Source organism: Hyaena hyaena, unplaced genomic scaffold (assembly GCF_003009895.1).
Source record: "Hyaena hyaena isolate Hyena2069 unplaced genomic scaffold, ASM300989v1 scaffold_791, whole genome shotgun sequence".
In the NCBI taxonomy this organism is placed as follows: Eukaryota; Metazoa; Chordata; class Mammalia; order Carnivora; family Hyaenidae; genus Hyaena; species Hyaena hyaena.
Genome location: NW_024081423.1, coordinates 175,986 through 189,212, shown reverse-complemented (window position 1 = coordinate 189,212; position 13,227 = coordinate 175,986). Strand labels below are relative to the sequence as shown.

The 13,227-nt window shown below is 42.6% G+C and overlaps 1 protein-coding gene across 1 annotated transcript in view; it reads left to right on the top strand.

Annotated features, from left to right (window-relative positions):
* The first annotated feature begins 12,936 nt into the window (after positions 1–12,936).
* Positions 12,937–13,227, top strand: part of JCAD (junctional cadherin 5 associated) — an 85,301-nt gene continuing 85,010 nt past the window's right edge. The window contains exon 1 of the mRNA XM_039219118.1: positions 12,937–13,057. The gene's annotated coding sequence lies outside the window, so the exon portion shown is untranslated. The remainder of the gene's footprint in view (positions 13,058–13,227) is intronic.

Genomic DNA, 13,227 nt, shown 5'->3' with positions numbered 1-13,227 from the left:
GAGTCATGAGAGGGACCCTGGTCTTTTTGACTCATTTTCCTAAAGTAAGAGCTTAAAGATGAATTTCACATGCAGCAAACTTAGGAAAGGCGAGAGGTACAGAAATGAAGGCCCCAAACACCAAGCATTCCTAAATGATAAATAGTTTTCTTCTGAATAGAGGTCATGTCAAAAATAAAACCCTCTGAATTATGAACAATCACAAGCATGCTGGACCCTGATAATTGTGGTCCAAGATAAGAGGAGTCTTGACAACAATCTGGCCTTCACTTCCTATGATCTTTTTTTCTGAAACTGTCTAGAAAGCCATAACACCTCCATTTAGTTTTTCCATTTGTCTTTAGTTAAAGAAAACAAAATAATTAGGGAACAAAGTTCTTTTCAATCATCTCTCCTTCATTCCCACCCCATTCTCCAACCTGAAAACAGCCTGTCTTTGAAGAATTAAGACCATCTTTCACTCCTCAAAAATGATCTCAGCTCAGGTCATGATCTCACGGTTTGTGAGTTCTGAGCTGACAGCATGAAGCTTACTTGGGATTCTCTCTCTCTCTCTCTCTGCTCCTCCTCTGCTCACTCTGTCTCTCAAAAATTAAAAAAAAAAAGGAGTATTTTGTTCTTTTCCTTAACTTGTATGATTGATGTATCCTGAAATACATCCTGGATAAGAGCTGAGTTTCCCCAGAACCTGGTTAACAGTATGTAAATATATCTGAAAGCCCTTTGGACATTGATTTGCTTGAAACCAAGAAGTGATTTTAGCCCAGAGCTGCCTTAAATCATTTTTGAAGAAGACATGTGTAGATAGATTAAGGAAGGATTTGGACCCTCGCTCATAACCAGAACATGGGTCCAGAGCTGAACTAGGAAGTGAGCCAAGGGTCCTGGGTCACCCCCTTGTTGCCTGATTACTGTTTGGATAGAAGAGAAAGGTCCTGGGGAAAGGCCTGATGTTAAAAGAATTTCTTCCCTCAACCACAAGTTTTATAATTTATAGAGAATAGAATACAGTGCAAATAAAGCTCTTTTTATTCTGGCCTTTTGGGAGAACGGAGTCAGAGATGGAAAAGAGGATTGCTTGTTTGGAGCCACAAAGAAGATGCAGGTTCCCAGGATTGATTAGCTCTGGTCATTCAGAAACTGACTGCTGGGCCCTTGCCCCTCAGTGTGTGACCTTAAAGAAGCAGCTTAACCTCTGAGTGCACCCATTTCCTTATCTGTAATATGCAGATAGTAACTGGCCTCATGAGGTTGTCTTGAGGATTAAAGGAGTTAACATATAAACTAGCTCATGGAAAGCAGTAGATAAAACTACCTATGATTGCTGCCAATGTAGCAAATATTGTAAAAATCACTTTCATTCTAGAGGATGCCAGAGCCTGACGGGCCGGACTTTAAAGGGTGTGATCCTCACCACCTCTTCTCTCCCCTGCCAGATTTCTACCATTCCAGACAAAAGTCTGCTTCTCCTCATCTTAAAGGTCTCTCCAAAAGGAGAGTCCACCGATTCCCCAGTTATCTGATCTGTAACAATCCTTCCAGTCAGAAAGTTTTCCTTATAAGTAAATTAACCTCTCTTCTTGAAATTAAAGCCATTTCCTCTCATTTAAACTCCTTTAAGATGGAGAAGTGTTTTCTCCTTAAAATAACTCTCCTATACTTAATTGCTTGATGAAATCCCGTTTCTGGCTTTTCTTCTCCTGAAAAGAATTGGAATCATTTAACTTTTCCCTAGGGTTCATTTCCATTACCTACTTGAATTGTCCTTGTTCTTGCCTTCCTGTTTTCTGTACCTCCCTCTGAAAAACCAAAGCCACAGCTGAAAAGAGTCAATTATGACAATTCTTGCTGATGCTGCAAGGGAGGGAGAGATTACTTCATAACTCTTGTCCATTCTATTCCTATTGTATTATCAGACTTGTTTTCATAGCCACAGTTAAACATACTAATGAATGACCCACACACTTCAACTGTGGGGACCCTCCTTGACCTTCTTCAGTGTTTCACTCCTTTCTTCTACTTGTCGTTCACTGTTTTCGGTTCTTATGATCTTTCTTAGCTTGTAAAAGTGATAGACTCACCTCCAAATGTGGAGTTAAATCTATTGAGCAAGAAGGTGATAGAGAACAAACTGATGGTTGACAGAGGGAGGTGGGCAGGAGATGGGCTAGATAGGTGATGGATATTAAGGAAGGCACATGTTGTGATGAGCACTGGGTGTTGTATGTAAGTGATGAATCACTGAATTCTACTCCTGAAACCAATATTACACTGTATGTTAACTAACTAAAATTTAAATTAGAAAAGAAAAAAAAAGAAATTACTCCCCTCCCACAAAGGTGAGCTCCTTGAGGTAGAATATTTGATGCTATATCCCTCAACACAATTGATGCCTGGCTCACAGTAGATCTTCAGAATACATTGCTAGAGGTCTTTTCTAAGCCATGCTAGCAATATGAGGTCTTATTGGACTAAGGCAGGCCTTGAAGACTAATGTGGAATTCCCTGATAGACTTCCTCTCTCCCATATTCCCACATGGACACTGCTGGGAAGTATGTATATAGATGGGACTTCTCTCAAGCAGTGTGTACCTATATGACGATGTGGTGCATAGATTTTTTTTTTTTTTTACTCAAGTGCTATTTTATCTTAGAGTTGGATGTTCTCAAGAAGCATTTGCAAAAACCTCACAAAGGGAAAACTTGATATACTTAGGGCCTGGATTCCATTCTGATGAGCTCTTTGGAGAGATATGGGGGAAAAAGTGGGACATTGTGAAATCAAACCAACAATTACAATGTCTTATAACTCCAACTTGGTTGGGAATTATTGGTTCAAGTCACACTTTCCACAGGGTCACTGTCTCAGAATAGTGTTCTTCAAAGAGAACTACATAGCCACTTGTTAAATATACATAAACCAGATTGATTTCCATCTATTCCAATATGTGTCCCTTCCATCCTGTCAGCTGGCCCTACTCCCTGCTCCTGGCTTAGTCTCTTTCCATGGCTTTGCTAAATCTGTTGTTTTGTTTTGTTTTGTTTTGTTTTTACCAGGGATGCCCTGCTCCTTCTCCAGTCCAAGAACATCTCAGGTAGCATTTAAATCCACTCCAAGCCCTCCTTTCTCACTGTCAGTATTCTCTCTTCGTTCATATGTGCAAGTTTTGTCTTCCCAACTACTCATCACTGACAGTGAACCAGGGGCTACGCTTCTTTTCCAATTTTTAGCTCTCAGCAGAGTTTAGTACAGAAGACAGAGCACTAGATCAGTGAACTCCAAACCCAATCAATTTCCAGAGTCACCTAAGGAGTTCTTGAAAATACCTACTGAATCAAAATCTCTGGAGTTTTTCACATTTTTTAATTAAAAAAAATTTTTTTAATGTTACCAGCAGTAAGTCTGATGGTAGGTCAAGTTTGAGAACTATCATGATGTGAAAGGAATCTGTGTCAAGTCAAAGATTTTGGTACTAAGATGATACAGCTGCTGAGATGTTAACATGGTCCCACAAAACCAATAAGGCTTTCTTCCTAAGAGGTGCTCTGTGAGTCATTACCACTGGAGTCCATGAGAACATTTGACTGCTATGACACTGTATACATTGAGATACTGGCTCTTCCTTTCCCAGAGATATTTATGTATTTACTTATTTTTAATCACATCTACCTCCAAACTAACTACCACTGGCCTTACTAGCTAATTGATTTTGCATTGAGATGAACAAGCCTTTGCTTGGCAACTATCATCTTCCATCCCTCCTACTATGAAAGATGGCTTTTCCTTGGCAAACATACAGCATAAATTCTGTTCATCTTAGTGCTTGTTAATAATGGTTTTGTTCATGATGTGCTTGTTCATTCTCAGAAGGTGCAGTCCCATCCACTGCCATTACCACATTCACTATGCTTTTCTATACAGTGCCTACTTAAATGTGGCAGTGGGTCATTCATTTGTTCAAGTATAGTCCAGGCTGAAGACTGTAACCTTTAGACACACACAGCTAGCTTCACTCAGATGTTTGCCTGTAGCCTTTCTGAGCTATGGCTTGGACTCTCCCATAAGCCTAGGATATGCTTTAATATGTTGACATGAAAAAGTTTCTGAATCTGGAGGCATCAAATTTCACTTCCCTTGTGCTATACATATATTTTATCTTGAATTACCATAATGACATAATATCAGTATTAATAAAACCATTTACTGAGAATCTAATATGTGTAGGACAATGTACTAGGCAGGTGTTGGGACTTCAAAGATTAATAAGATAAGGTTCTTGCTCTTTAGAGGACCATACTCTGATGGGAGATATAGGATACCATTCATTAAAAAGGCAATTTACAAAGCCACACAGAAGATATCAAATATCAAATGAATGGCTCAGGCACTAACCACCCTTAGGATTTGAAGGAAAGCTTGACCAGTGGGTACTTGAAAGTTTCATGGCGAACTTACTATAACATGGAGACTGGCATAGAGCAGGTACTCAGTAATACCTGCCAAATGAATCAATGAATGACTGAGTGGATGGCTGTAAGATAGGAGCTGTGCCTTGGAATATAGGTAGAGCATGTTCAAAAGAAGAAGCGTGCACGCATACACACACACAGACACACATACACACACACAGACACACACACACAGACACACACATACACATACACACACCTTCTTTATCAATGAAACATGAACTTATTTTATCAGGGGGTGACATGAGTGAGAAATTTAGGAAAATATAGCTCTTGTTAAGTTTAATCCTTTTTTATTGGTGGTAATCATTTACTGAGCAGTAACTAAATTAATAGCACTTACTAATTATTATTTATTTAGGAAGTAAATTATCAGTAAGCAAATTCTTAGTACTTTAGGAAGTAAATTATTTTCAGTATATAAACACTCATGGTGTAAATTCATTGATTCACAATAAAACAGGGAGACAAAGTAGATGCCTATTCAATCAGCTGAGCTATGTATAGTCACTAGCTGGCTTATTTTGTAATCAGTTAATTTCTTCTATTCTACCTCTTTCCAAAACAAATTTAATATCAAACAATTTATAAAACCTAAGATAGTAGTTTTCCTGCAGCTTGGGCTAAAAAGAAAGCACACAAGTGACTTAGAATAAGGAATCAGATAAGTTTCTGGGAGAAGAAAGAAAAAAAAAAACCTTTCTCTTGCTCCTAATTTCTGAAGAAAACTTTTTCATGGGGCTATTTTTAATCCTAATCCCTAGTTAATTGCTCCTATTCCCATTTTTACTATCAATGGCACTCTTCCTACCAGCTAGTTAGCCGACTTTTTATGTGCCTGGCACTGTACTAAACCTGATACACATATTAAAAAAAATTTCTTCCTATGACTGCTCTGTGAGTAGGTCCTGTAATTCACCCCTCTTGCCAGAAACTCCTTTTTATGTGCAGCCCTTCCTAAAAGCAGCTGGATGCTCTCTGTGAGTAGGTCTTTTCGAGCCTGGGAATCCATAGAGGGTGAGCAGACTACAGCCGGCAGGAAGCCTGCCCAATGGGAGATAAGAAGATCTCACTGCAGAGACAACTTTGATCTCCCGAGAGGAGCAGACACACAGCTATGTCTCTTCCAAGCAGCTCAAGGAGACTCAGGAGGCGGTCTCAAGGCTGAAGAAGAGAAGAAACATCTCTGGTTGTCAGGGGCACTGGATTGCTCAACTTCCATCTTCGTTGTTTAGAAGAAACCATGTGTGGAGGCCAATGCCCTGAAGTTGGAGTCAAAGAAGATGTTTCCAGCTGTGTTCATCAGAGCAGGTCACTCCACATCTCTTAGCTCCAGTTTCTCTTGTTAACTGAGGAAGGGAAGGAGGTCCGCCATCTCCTATGCTGGTTCTGGGGGAATGGATGTGGAAGTGTGTATAACGCATGAATGTGAAAGCTACAATATATGATCCAGCCCCAATTGAAACCTTATGTATTCTTGTTTCTACATAGGACTTTAGAGTTACTAAAAGTCCCTATTATCTTCTTTATTTCTCTTTCTTACCTTTGTATCCCCTTCAATATGCCGTAAGTCCTGGTAGCTGGATGCCTTTCAGCCCTGCCTGTTCTCTTCTATTCTCAGTTAGGGTGACATGACCCACTGTAGATAGGAAGGGAGTGAAAAAAAAGAGGAAAAGAAAAGGAAAGGGAAGAATATGTATTGCTGAACCAATGTCCTTATTTAAGAAAAAAAGGCAATTGTGGAACAAATAATCCACCTATCAGGTGTCACCCTAACCTGTCAACTCACTCGTCCCCACACCACTTCTAATTTGTTTATATGCATTTATGATTTTCAAATATCTGTGATCACAGAGAAGATACATTGTGTGGCTCTGTAAGTTCTACTTACTGAACACTGCAACGAACAGTTCCCAAATTGCTACATCACTTTCACAATTATTTTTGCTACTGGTTGTAAACTATCCCACGGGGCAAAGCATCTCATGATGAAAATCCCAATTTTATTACTGTTGGACATTACAATTTGTTTTAATAAATAATGCAATAACGAATATATTGTGTATGTAGCCTTCTTTCCCCTTATGAATTAGAGGAAAAAGTGTTTATAATCTTTTTTTTTTTCCTAAAAGCCAGGCAGAGTTTTCTAAATTCTCCCACACACTGAGTATTTATCAGCCTTCACTGACCTACTCTGCTTTATCTTGCTTAATCCTCATGGGATCTTCTGGTCAGTGAGGCAAGGAATTAGCTGCTATTTCTAATCATGATTTTTTTTCTATCAACAAGCCTCTTAGGATGTTGTTTCTTGTTCTCTGAAAAGCACAGAAGAGTTTTGTAGATAGCCTGATAGCACTTGCCTCATGGTCACCAACTTTGGAGACCTGACTTTGTCCAAAGAAAAAAGAGGAAGTCTACCCAACAGAATGAATGTGCTGTGCAAAGTCCCACTCACGCTCCCGGCAGGTGTTGGTTCTTTGACCTAAAGCAGAAATGGCATGGATAGCTGTATCAATAAGGGTCTGACCAGGAAAATGAGAGCAATTCTAAGCCTTTATAGCAGGGTAGTGACCACAGATAATGGAAGCCAAGAAGCCAAATGGGGGTGGTGAGGCATTTGAGAGATCAGCCAAGGTGGGAAGCCACTACTACCTCTTGACTGAAGGACAGAGACAGAGTCATCTGGTAGAAGTTGGGTCCGGGGGGCCTGGACCTACAGAGCCAAAGTCATGGAGGAGGAGATATGGCCTTCCTGGCTAGCTATGCGAGGCAGAGAGAGAGGAGAAACACCCTGGCTTCTCCTTCCTCCAGCCTTCCAATCTCCCACCAGTGTCTCTCCTTGGTTGAACACAGCTGGAAGCCAGGTGTCTTGGGAGTCTGTGATATACAACTTGAAAGGGTGAGCATCTCCCCACCCCCACCCCGCGATACAAAGTGAAGTAGGGGAAGGGTGAGGAATGAGCCCAAGGGCAAACTAACTAAGAATAAGAACAGACTCACATTGTCAAGTCTTCATCCAAAGTGGCACTGAGGCAAGAAAGGAAAACCCTCCGAAAGTGCTAGACAAGAAAGCAAAAGGGCACTAAATGGTTTAGTTTTAAGTTGCCGTATTGTTGGAGACCGGCCCGGCTGGGGTCCAGGGGGTCCCTGAAGGATGGACGGTGTCTGCGAGGGAGGGATGAGAGAGGCCATGAGAGTCTTTCTGGTCACCAGGTAGGCATCTCCGCTCTGTCTGGAGCTCAACTTTATTTTATAATTAAGTGTTTGGGGGACGGCACAGAAGTGGCATTTGCCTTAGACAATGGTTTCTGATAACAAACTTCTTTGATATGTAAGGATTTCCTAGAACATAGATTTGTAGAAGACTTCTGCATAACCTTTATCAATAGTGAGATAGGTGATTTAGATGCTTATCCTATGGGGAAGAAGGTATCTTTAGCACATCAGACAATGTTTTTAGCATAAAAGGGTGAAGTTACTTCTCTGTGAGCAGGGGTCAAACAGGCCTTTCAGGAAACACCTCTGCTCCCTAATCACAAAACAAGAAGTTCCTCAATAGGTTCCTTCACAGGGAGCAATCAGCATATTCAAGGCCAGAATAAGTCACTCCAAATACTTGATAACAAATGCCTTGGCGGGGGAGGGGGGGGCCAGTGCTCCAAGCAGAAACAATTGGGTGGGGGTGGATATCTGCCCTTAACTCTAAATTAGGCTCTTTGTCTCAGGGCCAGACTCAAGCCCCCTTTATTATGTAAGTCTTGGATCTGCAAGGCCCTTAGGAAGAGCCTTTTAACTATCATCCACAATGTTTTCATCCGAAATCTCTTTGGAAAAGGCAGGGATATGCTTTTCCTTATGATCATTCTTTGTGGGGAATATCTGTCTGATTTGGAATATTGTGAGGCCTGTTCAATACCTGCAGTCTCATTTCTAACATGAGCCAGTAGTAGCAGAAGGAGATACCAGTTTTCATTTCTCATGGCAGGAGCTGTGCAAACGCTACCATTTCCTCACAGTGACTGTCATCCAGCGAGGCCAGTGCGGCTCCCAGCACCGTATCAGCCATACACAAGGGGCATTGTTAGTTATAAATGGTACCCCTAGCTACTGTGAGCCAGAAAGTTATTTATTAAAGACTATCAGTAGGTCACAAAATCTCCAGGAGACCAGGGTCAGGCATGGAAGCTGCATGACCATGAGGGAGCACCATACAAGTTTTGTTGTGGGGCGGTGGGGTGTTGCTGCAGAGGTGGGGCCAGGCCCCTGAGCTCACCCAACAGACACTCTGTACCCGACATGATGACTGGCCTTCCTTGGGGCTGCCTCTTAGAGCTGGTGACTCCCTGCCAAATGGCACTGACCTACTATAGAGTGGATTCAACTCCTTTCCTGCTTCCTCCTGGTCTTTACTAAGTTGAAGGAAGCTAAATGCCCGGCCTGTGACATATGCCTGAACCCCAGTTGCAAAGGAGGCTGGAAGAGAAAGCCTGGCTTCTGCTCCGAGGAAGGGTGACAATCATGGACTGAATTGTGTTCACCTTACCCTACAAAAAATTCATATGTTGAAACCCTAACGCCCAATATGACTGTTTTTGAAGTTAGGGCTTTTACTTAAATAAGGTTAAATGAAGTTATAAAAGTAGGTCCTAATCTAATAGGATTGGTGGCCTTTTAAGAAGAGGAAAAGAGGGGGCACCTGGGTGTCTCAGTCAGTTAAGCGTCCGACTTCGGCTCAGGTCATGATCTCACGGTTCGTGGGTTTGAGCCCCGCGTCAGGCTCTGTGCTGACAGCCAGCTCAGAGCCGGGAGCCTGCTTCGGATTCTGTGTCTCCCTCTCTCTCTGACCTTCCCCTGGTCACATTGTCTCTCTCTCTCTCTCTCTCTCAGAAATAAATAAAAAAACATTAAAAATTAAAAAAAAAAAAGAGGAAAAGAGAGAGTAAGAGAGAGATGTTCCCATATATGCACCAAGGAAAGGCCATTGGAGAAGGCGGTCTGCAAGCCAGGTATTGAGTTCTCATTGAACCTGACCCTGCTGGCACTCTGATCTCAAAATTTTAGTCTCCAGAACCATGAGAAAATACACGTCTGTTATTTCAGCTATGCAGGCCATGATATTTTGTCATGGTAACCTGAGCAGACCTAGACAAAGACTCAATGTGAGAAGTCTAAGTTCACCAAAAGAAGACTGTTCACAAGCCATGGAGTGGCCACGGATATGAAAAATGTTCAGTACATCCATGTAACCCTCTTTTGTTTACCACAGAATGTTATCAAGGTCTTGGCATCCTTGTGACCATTAGAAAGGATACAAATAAGACGAGGCATAGCAGCACATCTACTGAGACGGTACAGCACCACTGCCCCCGTAATGCGAGAAGTCTGGTTCCTTTTCTGCCCCAGACCTGCAGGGGGGACATCTGCATCCCTGGGGCATGTGATAGTTCTGTTCTGATGGGCTCACACCAGGGAAACTAGGCTTTACCAGAACTCAGCATGGGAAGTAAGCTTAGAGAATACACAGCCTTTTTTCCGCCAGGTGCCAGATCCTTCTAGGTCTTCTGACTGCTCTAGTTGTTAGAAAGATTGTCTTTTCTAACTGGTGTTGATCTTTCTGCAGGGAGGCTCTTTTTACACAAATTCCAAATTAAAGGACCAGCTATGGGAGTTCCTGGGTGGCTCAGTCAGTTAAGCATCCAACTCTTGGTTTTGGCTCGGGTCATGATCTTACGGTTTTTGAGTTCGAGGTCCACATTGGGCTCTGTGCTGACAGCATGGAGCCTGCTTGACACTCTCTCTCTCTCCCTTTCTCTCTGCCCCTCCCCTGCTCTAGAGCTCTCTCTCTCTGTGTCTCTGTCTCAAAATAAATTAAAAACTTAAAAAATACCCAAAAAAAAGACCAGCTAATAAAGAATGTGTAAAAGTTAGCGGGGCAGTGGTAGAAGGACAGAGCCAGGGTGATCTCTGAGAAGGATATTTCAAGAACACCTCATGTTGAGGGAGTGTCAGACAATCCTTTTGTTCATTTCCTTCAAGATTAGATTCCAAAGGAGTAAGACTGACTATGTTTGTAGAAACCACTAATGGAGTATCTACTTATGTGTCTTTTTCAGTATTAGGTTCTGGGGATAAAATGTTGAATAAGAGGGGCACCTGGGTGGCTCAGTCTGTTAAGCGTCCTACTTCAGCTCAGTTCATGACCTCCCAGTTCGTGAGTTCCAGCCCCACGTTGGGCTCTGTGCTGACAGCTAGCTCAGAGCCTGGAGCCTGCTTCAGATTCTGTATCTCCCTCTCTCTCTGCCCCTCCCCTGCTGATGCTCTGTCTCTCTGCAAAATAAATAAAAACATTTTTTAAAAGTTAAATAAGATATCACTTTTACTCTCAAAAAACGCATAGTGTGCTAAGAAAGGCAAACATAGAGATAATTGGGGTAGAACTACAAGAAACGCAAGAAAAAACTAAACAAAACATGATGAAATCCTGTAGGAGGGAGCAGCTAATGCTTTTGGAGAGACTCAGAGAGGGTTGCAAAGACAAGGTGAATTGGGGATGATATAGAGAGGACCTGAGGGTGCTTCCAAGGCTTCTATTTGAGAGAACAGTTGGATGCAGCCACTTTATAGTTTCTGGGGGATGAAATTAGGTAAGCTGAGGCAGTGTCCAAGTAAAAGAGTTTTTCTGATGAAGGACTAATTAAAATGGAGACTCAGGGCCTGATTATGGGTTTGGTGGTATGAGTAGGTGCGTCTTCCATATTGAAAGAGACTCCTTGTTCCTTTTTCCACCTCTAAGACAAAACATCCTATCTCCAATCTCTGCCACATCTGCTGTGATAGTACCAAAACAGCTGTAGATAGCCCATGGATGAGTGAGTGTGGCTGTGTATGAATAAAACTTTATTTACAAAGTGTTTGAATTTGGCCCAAGGGTCATGCTTTGCCAAGCCCGCTTCTAAAAGATGTGATCTCAAAATGAAGTCATCACTTACTCCCAGTTTGTGATGCTTTAATGTTTATTTATACCTGAGAGTTTGAGAGAGAGAGAGAGGGAGAGAGAGAGAGAGAATGTGCTGGGGAGGGGCAGAGAGAGAGGGAGACACAGAATCTGAAGCAGGCTTCAGCCTCTGAGCTGTCAGCACAGAGCCTGACGTGGGGCTCAAGCTCTCAAACCTTGAGATCAAGACCTCAGCCAAAGTTGAATGCTTAACCGATTGAGCCACCCTGGCACTGCCTTGATTTATGTTTTGAGGTCCGTTTTTGAGGTTGTATATGTAGGTATTGGGGAAAGGCACTGGGGGACTCAGTAAGAAAACCCAGGTGCATATCGGAGAGGTCCCAGCCCCAGGAAGGAAAGGGCCAAGTCAGAAGGGCAGGTCCCACTCATTCGTTTTCACCAAGTGCCTCTTGGCCACCAGCCTGCTGTCTCACTGCGGCTCCAAACTGACTGCCTGTGTCTGGGCCAGCTGCTGCTAGGCAGGAGCTGTGGTGCATCCCCGAGGTGACTGTGCACAGGATAATTTATATTTCAGTATAAACCCACCTCAAGTTCCTTTGAGATGAAAGAGTCTATATAAAACTGAATTATGACCCTGCTTAATGGGAGCACTGCTGAGTTTTTCCAAAAGTGGAGTTAAACCCCTTTGGCATCTGGGACAGGCTGGCTGTAAAGGACTGTTGGCCATTTCATCGGCTCTAGTTTTTGCTGTTGATCTGTGTGCGATAAATCATTCTCCTCCTCCAAGTCCAAAGCGGCATTTGTATTTGCCAAAATACTGAGGAGGAAGGTCTCCAACTGGTCTGAGCTGAGGCTGGATCTTTGCTTTTTCGGTTGTTTGCGAAGTGAGAACACACACACACACACACACACACACACACACACACACACATTCATGCTCTCTCATACTCACACACACACACACTCACACTCACACATGTTAATCTTCCAGAATAACCTATTCCAGAATAGCTATTCCCTTACCCCATAACTTCATGTGGATTGTCATGACACCGGTTTTGTTTTTACACAAAAGGTGTGACTTGGTGTTCCTCCTTTGTCATTCTATACTTATAACCCCCAGAAGGCTCCTTTTTTTGTGTGGAGCAAAGCTGTCTCCAGGTGTCATGGTCCCCTATCGGCAGCCCAGGGCTCCTGAGGCCAGCTCCGTGCTGGGCTTCCCATCAGACAGTATCAGACAGGGCATACCAACGTGTCTTTTTTTAGAAAAGACCGTAAGTGTCTTATCTTACTCCTTTGGAATTTTCCGCAGCTATTTAACCTCTAGTTTAGGAAAAGTTGGTTTGAGGGTTCTTCAAATGTCCCCGAGCTCTTACATCAGATCTGCGAGCTCATTTCACTCGAGGTGGATGGCGCTTCTGCTTGCCAACGTATCTCATTTCCATCTCTCCTCCGTACTGACTAGAAACCTTGTGGTTAAAATAACACACAGCCTCTATTCACGGCTCAAACTTAGAGCTCTCCCAAATCGGAGACAGACTGGAGATTTCAGGAAGTCTCAGAAGATGATTTCGAGCTGCTTTCTCCATAATCACTTGTAGACCCTCATGAAGAAATCAGGGATCTGGTCAGGTAAACAGTTCCTTTTCTTTTTCACTGTTTGGTTGAAAGGGAGATATGATTAAGAAAATTGTGTCAGTAAGCGTTGGAAGACGCCAGCTGCTTTCTAGCTTTTTACTCTCAAACGGGGTTTGTGTCTGTTTCTCTGAACGGGGGATCAAGTATGAAACAAGAATCTCGTG